Source organism: Citrus sinensis, chromosome 4 (assembly GCF_022201045.2).
Source record: "Citrus sinensis cultivar Valencia sweet orange chromosome 4, DVS_A1.0, whole genome shotgun sequence".
NCBI classification, from domain to species: domain Eukaryota; kingdom Viridiplantae; phylum Streptophyta; class Magnoliopsida; order Sapindales; family Rutaceae; genus Citrus; species Citrus sinensis.
The window spans coordinates 17,323,294-17,336,515 of record NC_068559.1 but is presented as its reverse complement, the minus strand read 5'-3'; the positions used below and the strand labels follow the sequence as shown (position 1 = coordinate 17,336,515).

The following is a 13,222-nucleotide window of genomic DNA, read 5'->3' as shown; positions in this document are numbered from 1 at the left end:
TGAAAAATGGAGACTTATACAATGCTTTTATAACGGTTTAACCATGTCAAATCGTCATATGGTAGAGTCTATGAATGGTGGGAGATTTTTGAACTTACATGAAGGGGCTGCATGGGATTTCTTTAATTCACTTGCTGAGAATTCTCAACAGTGGGATTTTTCAAATCAAAGAGAAAAATCATCTCAAGTTTCTAGAAAGGGTTTATATGAAGTTAAGGATGATTTTGATGTGAAATCCACTCTAGCTACACTTTCTAGGAAAGTAGATGCCTTAGCTCTGAACCAGTCAATGAATAATCATCCTAGTGTAGCTAATGAGGTTTGTGCTCTTTGTTCTAACTTGTCTCATACAGCACAGAATTGTCCATCATTACCAGCCTATCAAGAGGCTTATTCTGAGCAGGTACATGCCTTACAATCATATGAGAAAACCCCCAATAATCCATATTCACCCACATATAATCCTAATTGGAGGAATCACCCGAATTTTTCTTGGAAACAAAATCAACCTTTGTCAAACCTAGGAGGACAACAGTTGAACATGCCCAATCAACAATTTGTCCCTCCTAACCAAGTACATCCTCCTGCCCAACAACCTATGTCTCAATTTGTTGCACCCCAACAAAGAAAGCCTTCTTTAGAGGATACACTTCAAAGTTTCATTCAGTCAACCCAACAAGCTTTTCAGTCAAACACTCAAGCTATTCTAAAGCTTGAACATCAATTGGGTCAATTAGCAACTACTGTAGCTGAGAGAGAAAAAGGAAAATTTCCAAGTCAACCAATTCCTAATCCCAAAGGAGTGCACGAAGTTGGATCGAGTTCAAGCCATCAACATGAAGAAGCAAAATCTGTTATGACCTTGAGAAGAGGAAAATTATTTGACAACAAAGTAGATGTTCAAACAAGGAAGACATCTGAGCCTACTTCTTCAGATCCAGTTCCATCACAAGACTCATCACCAAATGATCTAGAAGAGAGTGGCCCACCAACTTACATTCCTAAGGCTCCTTTTCCTCAAAGGTTAACAAAGGTAAAGAAAGGGACTTCAACAGGTGAGATTATGAAAATCTTCAAACATGTAAATGGAAATCTTCAAACATGTAAGTATAAACATCCCTTTACTCGATGCCATTAAGCAAGTTCCTTCCTATGCCAAGTTTTTAAAAGATTTATGCACTAAAAAGAGAAATTTACATGTCACTAAAAAGGCGTTTTTAACTGAACAAACTAGCAATTTACTTCAATGTAAAATGCCACCAAAATTTAAGGATCATGGCTCTCCTACTATCTCATGTGTTATAGGGAACCAATGTTTTGATAAAGCATTATTGGATTTGGGTGCTAGTGTTAATCTCTTGCCTTATTCTGTTTACATGCAGCTTGGACTAGGTGAGTTAAAATCAACTCCTATTATTTTGCAACTTGCTGATAGATTAATGAAAATACCTCGTGGTATTATAGAGGATGTGTTGATACAGATTGATAAATTTTATTATCCTGTTGATTTTATCGTTATTGATACTCAGTATGTACATGATCTTAAGAAACACACTCTAGTTATTCTAGGTCGTCATTTCTTAGCTACAGCTGATGCTCTTATTAATTGCAGGAATGGAAACATGCAGCTATCTTTTGGTAATATGACCATGGAATTGAATATTTTTAATGTTACCAAGCAGCCACAAGAAGAAGATGAATTTGTTGAAGCGAATATGATAGAGGAATTAGTAGAAGATTCATTCATTTCTAATCATAATGATGATCCATTAGAGGCATGTCTAACTCATTCTGATTTATCTTTTAATGATGACAGTGCAATTGCAGAAATCAGCGCTTTACTTGATGCACCTCTAATTACGGACACAACTAAATGGAAGACAAAGTCAGAACTGCTGCCTCATTCTGAGAAGAAAATTGGCCCATCTGCGGAGGCACCACCAAAATTGGAACTCAAAGCACTGCCTGACACTCTGGAATATGCATTCTTGGGAGAATCTGACACTCTACCTGTTATTATTTCTTCTTTCCTCGATCTTGAGCAAAAAGGTAAGTTGTTAGGTATTCTAAAAGAGCATAAGGAGGCAATAGGATGGACCATCGCTGATATTAAAAGTATTAATCCAGTAGATTGCATGCATCATATTCATCTTGAAGAAAATGCTAAACCTATTAGGGAGATGCAACGTAGGCTAAATCCTAACATGAAAGAAGTGGTAAGAGCCGAAGTAATCAAATTATTAGATGCATGAATTATTTATCCTATTTCAGATAGCTCTTGGGTGAGCCCTGTGCAAGTTGTTCCTAAGAAATCTGGTGTTACAGTAGTTACTAATGCTAATAATGAATTAATTCCCACTAGAGTAACTACAGGTTGACGTGTTTGCATTGATTATAGAAAATTGAATTCATTCACAAGAAAAGATCATTTTCCTCTTCCATTTATTGATCAAATGCTTGATAGACTTGCAGGTCATGATTTTTATTATTTTCTAGATGGATACTCAGGTTATAATCAGATCCCTATAGCTCCAGAGGACCAGGAGAAAACTACTTTTACTTGTCCATTTGGAACTTTTGCATATAGGAGAATGCCGTTTGGTTTATGCAATGCACCTGCTACATTTCAAAGATGCATGCTTAATATTTTTTCTGATATGGTTGAGAGATTTCTTGAAGTATTCATGGATGATTTTTCTGTTTATGGAGATTCTTTTGATGAATGTTTGCAGCACCTAACATTAGTTTTGCAGAGATGTAAAGAAAAAAACTTGGTTCTAAATTGGGAAAAGTGTCACTTCATGGTAAAACAAGGTATTGTCCCTGGTCATATAATTTCCAGCAAAGGTATAGAAGTCGACAAAGCTAAGGTGGATTTAATTTCTAATCTACCACATCCCAAATCCGTAAAAGAAGTAAGATCTTTCCTTGGACATGCTGGTTTTTATAGAAGATTCATTAAAGATTTTAGTAAAATTTCTAGACCCTTATGTAATTTACTTGTTAAGGATGTACCTTTTATCTTTGATGAATCTTGTCTTGATGCTTTTGCAAAGCTTAAGAAATTGGTGACTTCTCCACCTATCATTTAGCCACCTAATTGGGATTTGCCTTTTGAAATTATGTGTGATGCATCTGATTATGCTGTAGGAGCAGTTTTAGAACAAAGATTAGATCGTGTGCCTTATGTGATTTATTATGCAAGTATGACACTCAATGATGCACAGTTGAACTATTCAACTACAGAAAAAGAAATGCTAGCTGTGGTGTTTGCACTTGATAAATTCAGATCTTATCTTATAGGTTGTAAAGTGATTATTTTTACTGATCATGCTGCTTTAAAATATTTGTTTACTAAGAAAGATGCTAAGGCAAGATTGATTCGTTGGGTGTTGCTGTTACAAGAATTTGACATTGAATTTAGAGATAAAAAAGGTTCTGAAAATGTTGTGGCGGATCATTTATCTCGCCTTGATCTTAAATTTATTCCAGAATCTTTACCTTTGAATGAGTCTTTCCCAGATGAGCAACTTATGAGTGTAAATGTTGTACTATGGTTTGCTGATATAGTTAATTACCTTGCTACAGGTCAAATCCCAGAGCACTGGACTAAGCAAGATAGAACAAAGTTCTTATCTAAAGTGAAAGACTTCTTTTGGGACGATCCCTATTTATTTAAATATTGTGCTGATCAGATTATTAGGCGATGTGTTCTCAATAATGAAATTCAAAGTGTTATCTCATTTTGCCATGAACAAGCTTGTGGAGGCCACTTTAGTGCTAAAAAGACAGCAACAAAAATTTTACAATGTGGTTTTTATTAGCCTACTCTTTTTCATGACGCTTATATTTTCTGTTCTTTGTGTGATAGGTGCCAACGTATGGGTAGCATTTCAAAGAGGAACATGATGCCACTCAATCCTATTCTTGTGGTTGAGATCTTCGATGTCTGGGGTATTGATTTCATGGGACCTTTTCCTCCATCTTTTGGTTATCAATATATATTGGTTGCAGTGGACTATGTGTCGAAGTGGGTTAAAGCTATTCCATGCAAAACCAATGATCATAGGGTTGTAGTGAAATTCTTGAAGAGTAATATTCTGTCTCGTTTTGGTTTCCCTAGAACAATCATTAGTGATGGTGGCACCCATTTTTGCAATAAACCTTTCAACACTCTTTTGGACAAATATTCCATTACACATAAGGTTGCCACCCCATACCATCCTCAAACCAGTGGCCAAGTAGAGATTTCTAATAGAGAGATCAAGCAGATTCTAGAGAAAACAGTTAGGCCAGATAGAAAGGATTGGTCTTTGAGACTTGATGATGCATTGTGGGCATATAGGACTGCTTTTAAAACACCAATTGGGATGTCACCTTATCGACTTGTGTATGGAAAAGCATGTCATCTGCCAGTAGAGTTGGAGCATCGTGCATATTGGGCTATCAAGAAATTCAATTTTGACATGCAGCAGGCTGGTTCCAAGAGAAGATTACAACTAGCAGAACTTGAAGAGATTAGAAATGATGCATATGAGAATGCCAAGATTTATAAACAGCGAATGAAAGTCTTTCATGACAAACACGTTTTGAGAAAAGTCTTTACACCAGGTCAGAAAGTACTTTTATATAATTCCCGATTGCATCTCTTTTCAGGTAAGTTACGTTCTCGATGGTCTGGTCCTTTTATAGTTCGTACTGTCTTCCCTTATGGAGCAATTGAGATTGAAAATCCTAAAAATGGTGATTTATTTAAGGTGAATGGCCAAAGATTAAAACCATTTTTAGAATTAAGAACACCAGAAGTTGAGGAGATACTTTTAGATGATCCTGTTTATCAGGATTAATTAAGTTCATCTTTGCACTCTTGTTTTATTTTAATAGTAGGTTTTCTTTTCTTTGTTTGTTTTTCTTTTCTAGTATTTTTCTTTTCTAATGTTTTCTTTTCATTTGGTATTTTCTTTTAAGCTTTCCCAGCCCATTCAAGTGTATTCTCTCCAACTTTCTTTTTATTATTTATGTTTTTATTATTATTAATTTTTTTTCTCTTTCATTTGTTTGCATGCATATCTTTTGTTTGTGAAACATTGAGGACAATGTTCCGAATAAGTTTAGGGGTGGGAATAGTGTGTGCTTTGTTTGTTTAAAAAAAATCAAAATTTAAAAATTCAAAAAAAAATTGTGTTTTTTTGTTTTTACGTGAAACGCCAATGATAAGAACTTGATTGACAATGAATATGGTTTTTAGAAATGGTTGAATATTGTCTTAGTTTATACTTGATTCTTGCGTTAGTTACTCTTGATTGAGATTCTTTAAACCATGAGCACTAATATCAATTCTTTCATAATTTTGACTTGAAATTTGATATTGACGCAGCCTGAGTTGAGAATTTTAAATAGAAGTAAATGACTGTTTGTCTTGATTCTTATCTCCACAATACAAAATAGTATACACGGGCGCCAAAGTCAGAAATAGCTACCTATAACCCTTAAGAGTGAAGCTATCCTTGAGTAATTTGGGCCTATGTACCACAAGTATGTAGAGGATAATCTACCATGAGAAGAAGGCTACCTTAAGGGGTAGAATGAAAGCTCCTGACTATGGTTTAAAAAAAAAAAGAAGAAAAAAAAGAGGAAAGGAAAAAAAAATCAAATCAAGTGCATGTGCTGAAAAAAAAATCAACAGAAAATGCACATAAAAGCCTGTGAGAGGAAAAAAATTGGAGATCAAGATGATAAGATTAGTTTGACCTACTCTGTTCTTTGTTTGAGGCGAAGGCTGTTGAGGTTGAGGATTTTGGGAATGGATTTGATTGAATTGATTTCACACACACACTACAAGAATCGAAAGAGAGGTGGGATTGACTATTGAATTAAAATTAGAACTTTGCTAATATTTGAAATTTTCTTTGAGCTATATAATTTTTGCAATCTTTGAGGCTATTTTTCATGTTTTATTTAAAGTTTTTTTGTTATTTTAATTTAATTTATTTTTTTAAATGATGTTTGTGGGTATCATCACTGAAGCCCTCACGAGACTATAACTCGTCCACTAGGGCCGCCTAGGGGTTTAAAGGCTTGTTGCATACGCTAAATGCAATCGCGATTACCTGCGAAAGTGGTTTAGTTAGGATTTACTTTTTATTTTGTTATTTTTATTTTTGTTTTAAGTTTTAGTTTTGCTCGAGGACTAGCAAAATCTAAGTTTGGGGGTATTTGATGAGCATATAATACATACATATTTTACCATTAATTAAATAATTGTTAGCTATATTTATTTGTTATTTTTAATTAATTGAATTATTTTATTGAATATGGAATTAATTGGAGATTATGGATAAAAAGAACATAAAGGAGTTCAATTTGTAAGCATTAAAGATTAATTGAATTTTGGAAGAAATCAGACGTACATGCATGTGGAAATCAAGCCAAGAAACCGAATTCAACAAATTCATTTACCCATGCACATGCGGACAAAGAAGATAAATGGATGGAAAGCAACTTAAAGGGGCCCACACTTGGCTTTTACAATTGGAAAAAGGAATCCTAGTGCAAGCCTAATTGGTGAGCACGTGAGTGAGAGTAAAGAAAATTAAAAGGCCAAGCCTTTTGGCTTAAGGAAATAACAAGGTCAGTGGGGCCCATTTAAAGAGTAATATAAAAGCAAGCTTTTGGCTCTTGGAGAGAGTAGCCGCCAGTGGAGGAGAATTCGGCTTTGGAAGAGAGCAATCCGCAGCAGCAATATTTCGGATTCCCATGGCTGATTTTATTTCTTTTGTTGCTCTCAATTCAAGTATGTCTAGCTAATTTTCTTACACTGAGATTAAGGATGAAACCCTATTCAATAAAATAATTATCTTTTTATTTAATTAATTCCCTATATATGTTCTTTGATGATTATGGTTTTTATTTCACATGATTAATTGGATGTTAATAAAATCTTTTCATCAATTCTGTCATGCATTATTGATTGTTAAGATTAATATTCGATTAATTCTATGCTTGGATTTATAAAGTTTATACATGATTATCTTTGATTTTATGTCTTTCATTAAATTGTTTACATGGAGTGCTTAGGAAACTTTGACTCTTTGTTATTCAATATGTTTACATGAGATTCTTAGATGTCATATTATTAAGCAGAAAAAGAACCTACATTAGATTTAATTACTTGGGCTTAATTGTTATATTCATGAGATGACATAGATTGATTTCGAGTTGTCACTCTAAAATTGGGGATTAATTAATAATTAGATAATTACTAGTTGAATAGTGGTGGATTCTGAAACCTTGGTAATTCTTATCTTATTGAATTCTCCTTTATTTTAATTGCTTCTTTAGTTTAATTGGTTTAATTTTCTTAAAAACTCAATTTGCTCAACTAGGTTAGAATTAATATTAATTTTAGATTTAAATTAGACTTTTCAATTTATAACAATCCCTGTGGGATCGACCTCGTTACCACTATTCTATCTCTAGATTCGTGCGCTTGCGAGTACATTAAAATTTTCAAAAGGCTTTGCAGGATCCTTGGTGTCAAAGATAGGGAAGGAAATGAGAAAATGTATTTCATACACTTATAGAGTGCAAGTTTTCCCGAAAGATGTGGAGTCTTACCAGCTTCAAATTAAGAGGATCTTAAAGGCCTAGCAAAGGAAGATATGTTAATTGTTCTGCAAGCAATAACAGGAAAAAGAAACATAACGACATGAAATTTTTTGCAACCATGTTTTGGGAAAATTGGCACTTAAGAAATCTTTTTATTTTTGAAAGAAAGAAAAAGGACCCCCAAATTCCAAGGGTTAGAGCTAAAGCAACAATTGAGGTTTATAGAAGAATCAAAGCTCCTCAAAATGCAAGAAATGTAAGGTAAAGGTCCACAAAAAAGCTAATATGGAAACCTTCCTTGGGGCTTGGTTTAAACTTTAAAGTCAATACAGATGCCGCAATTCAAGCATAAGGGCAAAGATTAGGGCTTGGAATTATAATTAGAGATTCAAAAGGTAGTTTTGTAGCTACTACAATGAAGAAATCTAGGTTTTAGGACAATGTAACATATGTAGAAGCTAAATAAACTAGGAGATTGAAGTAGTAGAATTGGCAACGAATTTACTACTGATAGTTGAAACTAATTGTTTAGAGGTAGTAAACCAGACGTCCCAAAAGAAGGGAAACAAATCAGAGCTTTCATGGATTCTCTTGAAAGACTAAAATTAGGTGCAAAGACTAAAGAAAATTAAAGTGCAGTTCACATTATGAAATTGTAATGGTCTTGCCCATAATTTAGCCAAGATGGCTTTGAATATTGATGAACCTATCGCATGGTTGGGTACATGCCCACCTCATCTATTTATAAAAAATAAAATAAACATTATCTAAAATCATGTCTTATAAAGTTATATAAATAAAATCATTTTTTTTTATTTTGGATCGGGTTGGGTCGGGATAGATAGGGCCCACACCTCGACTTGGATCTAATCGGGCCCTGATATTTAGGACCAAGCCTAACTCGAAGGGCTTAAATTCGAGTCGGGTTAATTAGGATAAAATTCGAGCTAGCTCTTTATTTCTACTTGTAATTGATTTATGAATAACTTCAAACACACCTATTAATAATTTAAAGGGAAAAAAAATTCTCCACTTCCCTTGCGAGGAGGGCTAAATTAAAATTTTATCTATTTGGATTTTACTTTTTCTCATAATGTTTACATATTATTTGTTAAATTTATTTGTTTTACAGTTTTTTCGTTATAGTCCCCTCAGTAGCTCACTCAATTTTTAATATTTTACATTACAGTCAATGAAACTTTACAATATTTTTTATTTTAGCTCAGTGCTACTTGTCATCTCACCATTTGCCATTCTCAACCACAATTCCAACTCTATTCTCAATTCCACAATTTCGGCTAATGAATCTTTTCGAAGACTAGGATTTCATATCTTTAGTTTGGTTTTAGATCTTATGATTTTAGAATCGACGTTAGATTTTTTTCTTCTTGTTGTTCTTCTATCTCAATGGAGAATGGCCGAAAATCCATTTATTATGAGAGCTCGAAAATTTTCAAAGTTGTGGAGCGACGAGGTGTTTTGGAAATATACAAGGGCCTATATTTCGGATGTTATAGTGATACCGTGGGTACTTTCTTCTGTAAAAGAGAAGGAAGACTAGTCCCATATAAGGGATTCTTGAAAGTCGAGTTCGATAATGTGGCTCTTCCACTACAGAGAAGAAGGCCAGTAGACCCCAACAGCCCTAGTTTCCAAGACGATATTGCAAATCTAATGTCACAAAATTCATCATTGATGAGTCTATAAAAGTTGGCATCGATAGGATTCTCATAGGTTTGCCTCTTGCTAAGTCTTTTTATCACCATATCGACTGTGCAGTCAAAGATACCTCAATTAGGAATGTAGTTGGTTTTGTTGACATTGAAATGGATAAAAAGTAACATAAGAGAATAAACCTCGTCTTCCATGGTGAGAGTGAAACTACAAAGAAAGGCGAAAGACAAGTTGATAAAAAACAAAGGTTTCATAAGAAAACGTATCCTCATCCCATGTTTAAGACATGAGGGAACATGTGAACACTGTGTTATTTGTCTAAAAGATGTCTGGCTACATATGAAATTTTATATTAAGGTGAGATTTAAAGTTTTCTTTTCTTTTCTTTTTTAAATTGTAATAACATTTAATTGTGTGGATGGCTGTTGGATTCTCGAATATGACTTTATACATTTTTAAGTCTTGAATTGTCATGTATTTTGATAGGTGTAAACTCTAATTAGCGAAAAGGTGGGGCTATTTGCACCCTAAAATTTACTTTGAACACTCACATTTTAATAAATTTTTATATTACTAATTTAACTTTAATATAATTTACTATTAAGGACAATTTAATAAAACACAATTTGATAAATTTTTATCCAATAAATAGTCATATTTTTTCTACTATAATCCACACCAACAATGAAAAATTGAGACAAGATCTCCACAACATCTCAGTGTCATTGGAGGTAATGGCTCCTAAACAACTAAATAGTTGTCCATTTGTTGGATTAAGCAAGGTCATATTGTGACCAAGAAGGAATTGCTGCCACGCCCAGTAGATCGCAAAGGGAAAACAAGCAAAAGGGTCCACTTTGAGAGGAATGTGATTGGGGAAGTTTCCGGCTTTGCACCCTACGAGAAAAGGATCGATGCGCTTCTTAAAGTCGGCAAGGATAAGAGGGCACTGAAGCTTGCAAAGAGAAAGCTCTGCACTTATGAGAGGGGAAAGATGAAGCATGGGGAGATGTCTAATGTACTCTGCAGGATGAGGGCCACTGGAGGAGGAAAGAAGAAGAAGTGATGCATTACTTTGCTACATGTCATGTTCACCTGAACTTGGGTTATTAAATTAGCAGAATTTTTTTAGGCTACGTTGCTTGCTTTTTTTTTTTTTTTTCAATTCAAAATTGTCATAAGAGGAAAATAAAAGTTAATAAAAAAAGAAAGAAAATTAGATATTTTGTTTGTGACGATGAATATTTTATTGGGTATAAAGATGTGATAAGGTAATTAAAGAAATGGGTAATAAGGACAATATTGGAATTTAAAAGAGTGGTCCGAGTAAAAATTAATATTTTAAAATTATTACTTGAGTGTACAGAGTAAAAGAGTGTTCAAAGTACATTTTAGATTGCAAATAGTCCTACCCTTAGAGAAAGGATTTTTAACTTTCAACTCGCTTGATTTTCCAACTGAGCATGGCATGGTAATTTGATTTAGGAAAACCGATGAGTTAAGCTGGCTTAGTATACCATTTTGTTTACATTTAGCTTGTTTTAGTTTTTATTTCCTTTTACATTAGTATAACTGGTGGGTATAATTTATCTACATATTTTACCCTTTATTATATATATGTTAATTATTTTTATTTGTTATTTTTAGTCAATTGAATCAATTTTATTGAAGAAGGAAATATTTAAAGATTAGAGAATAAAATGCTTAAAGTAATCAAGATGGCAAATAATTGAAGTTATTGGATTTATGCTTGATGGGTCGATTACATGAGTGAATTAAATCGGCCATTATTGAGTTTTGGACATGAATAATCATAGAGCCAAACAAGAAATTCTCAACTCCTTTTTAATTAAGCTCACACATGCTAATTATGGAAGAAAATAAAAATCATTTTGGCTTTAGGAACAAAGAAAGTCGGTGGCCTATTATTATAAAAGCCAACCTTTGGCTTTTGCACGAGAGGACGCAAGAGGAAAAAGGGCAGCCACCAGAAGTAAAAGAAAAGAGATAGACAGCAAGACACAAAGAAGAATCGAAGGCCGCAGCTTGACAATGGCTTGTACTGGTTCCATTGTCCTCAATTTCTTTATATCTTTCTAATTTTTTAGATTAAGGTTAAGGACAAAGTCCTGTTCAATGAAATAAAATAATTTTTATTTAATTAATTTCTTACTTGTGTGCTTTAATTTTATAGTTCTTATTTCACATATTTAGTTGAATATAATTAAATCCTTTCACTAATTATGTTATGCAATATTAATTGTTAAGATTAATATTTGATTAAACCTATGTTTGGATTTATAAAGTTTATTTATGATTATCTTTGATTTTATGTCTTTTATTAAAATATTTGCATAAACTAGCATTTAGGAAATTTTGACTCTTTGTTATCTAATATTGTTTACATGAAATGTTTAGATAAAAAAAAATCTATGTAAGATAAATTTTAATTAGCCTATATGTTTAGGGATAGAGGGTAACTAACTGGCTTAATGGAGTTTTGCAGATACGGGGACTTAATGGATCTGTTTTGAAAAGAGAAAATTGAAACAATAGGAAAAAGGCCTTACTTTTTCCTTTTTTTAAAAAAAATTATCATTCATGATAAATAAATAAAAAAGAAAGTATTCCTAGGCTGAATTAGCGCGCGCGCACACACACACACATATAGTTCTTTTCTAATACAGACGTCATCATTTTCTTTTTATGCAAATACACTTTAAACCCGTGGGGTTTAAAAGAGTTAATTTTTAACTCTCTTAAACCCCATAATTTTATAGTTCATTCAAAAATTATTTTTTTTAAACTACATGATTTAAAAGTGTGTTGGCATTAAAAAAAAAATGCGGGCGTCTGCACCTGAGAATGATTGTATAGATATATACACACACACATACGAAAATGACACTCATACCACAATAAGCACCAAATGGTGTGTTTTGGGTGCGCTATAAAATGTCTATGTAGCCCCATCTCACGTGACACACACTTAAGCACCACAACACACGTGCGACTTCTCTTGCGCAAATCTCACCGCTTTGTACTCTCTCCGCCGACAGTCACTTTCTCTGTTTCTCCATCTGCTCTCTCTACTCTCCATCCGCTCTCTCTTTCCTTCTCTCTCGCTCTCTCTCGTCGTGGGTCTCTCCGTAGCTGGTGAGAAAAAAAGAATAAAAAATATTTAAACTTAAAAATAATAATCTGGATTGTGAGAAAAAAAAAATCTGCATAAGAATGAAATTAAAGACAATTCCAAGAGATTGTTGCACAAACAAGTGTAGTTTGACATTTCAAGTTTGAAGCGGACGAGGTGGATACATGTTACAACTCTGAGGGTTTGACTCTTCTGAATGCGTGAAACGGTAGACCCATCAAATTAACAAGATTGTGGCCAATAATATATGAATGCCACATCTGTAACCCTTTAAATTGTAAGTTTTATTTTACAAGTGTTTTGCAGCCACGGAAGCTCTTACATATTCTCTGTTCCATTACTTTAAATTCCATAAATTTTTCGAACATTATCATCACTATTAACAGTTGCAATAGAAACATACACACAATTGAGCTACAGCTTCAGAATGAATACAAAAGGAAAACTTTTACTAGTTTTCACAAATGTATTTTATCCCATTAGTTCTAGAAATACATTTTTGTTTCAAATATACTCATTTTTTGTGAGATTTTTGGTCAGAGGCACCGTGAGGGAGAGTCCACCAGTAGAACAAAAAGTGGCATGGGAGAATTAGCTGGTGAGATTTCTGGCTTGATTGAGGTGTGGATTTGCTGTGAATGAGAGGGAGAGTGACGGAGAATACGTGTGTTTGATCTGCGCATGTATTGTGTCTCGTGTTCAACAATCACTTTTTATATTGCACTCAAAACGCACTGTTCAATGCTTATTGTGGTGTTTAGTATGGGCTAAATATTGGTGCTGATA

At 33.6% G+C, this 13,222-nt stretch overlaps 1 pseudogene; it reads left to right on the top strand.

Moving 5' to 3' along the window:
• The first annotated feature begins 9,982 nt into the window (after nucleotides 1-9,982).
• Nucleotides 9,983-10,488, top strand: LOC127901925 (60S ribosomal protein L36-2-like; annotated as a pseudogene).
• Nucleotides 10,489-13,222: the final 2,734 nt, after the last annotated feature.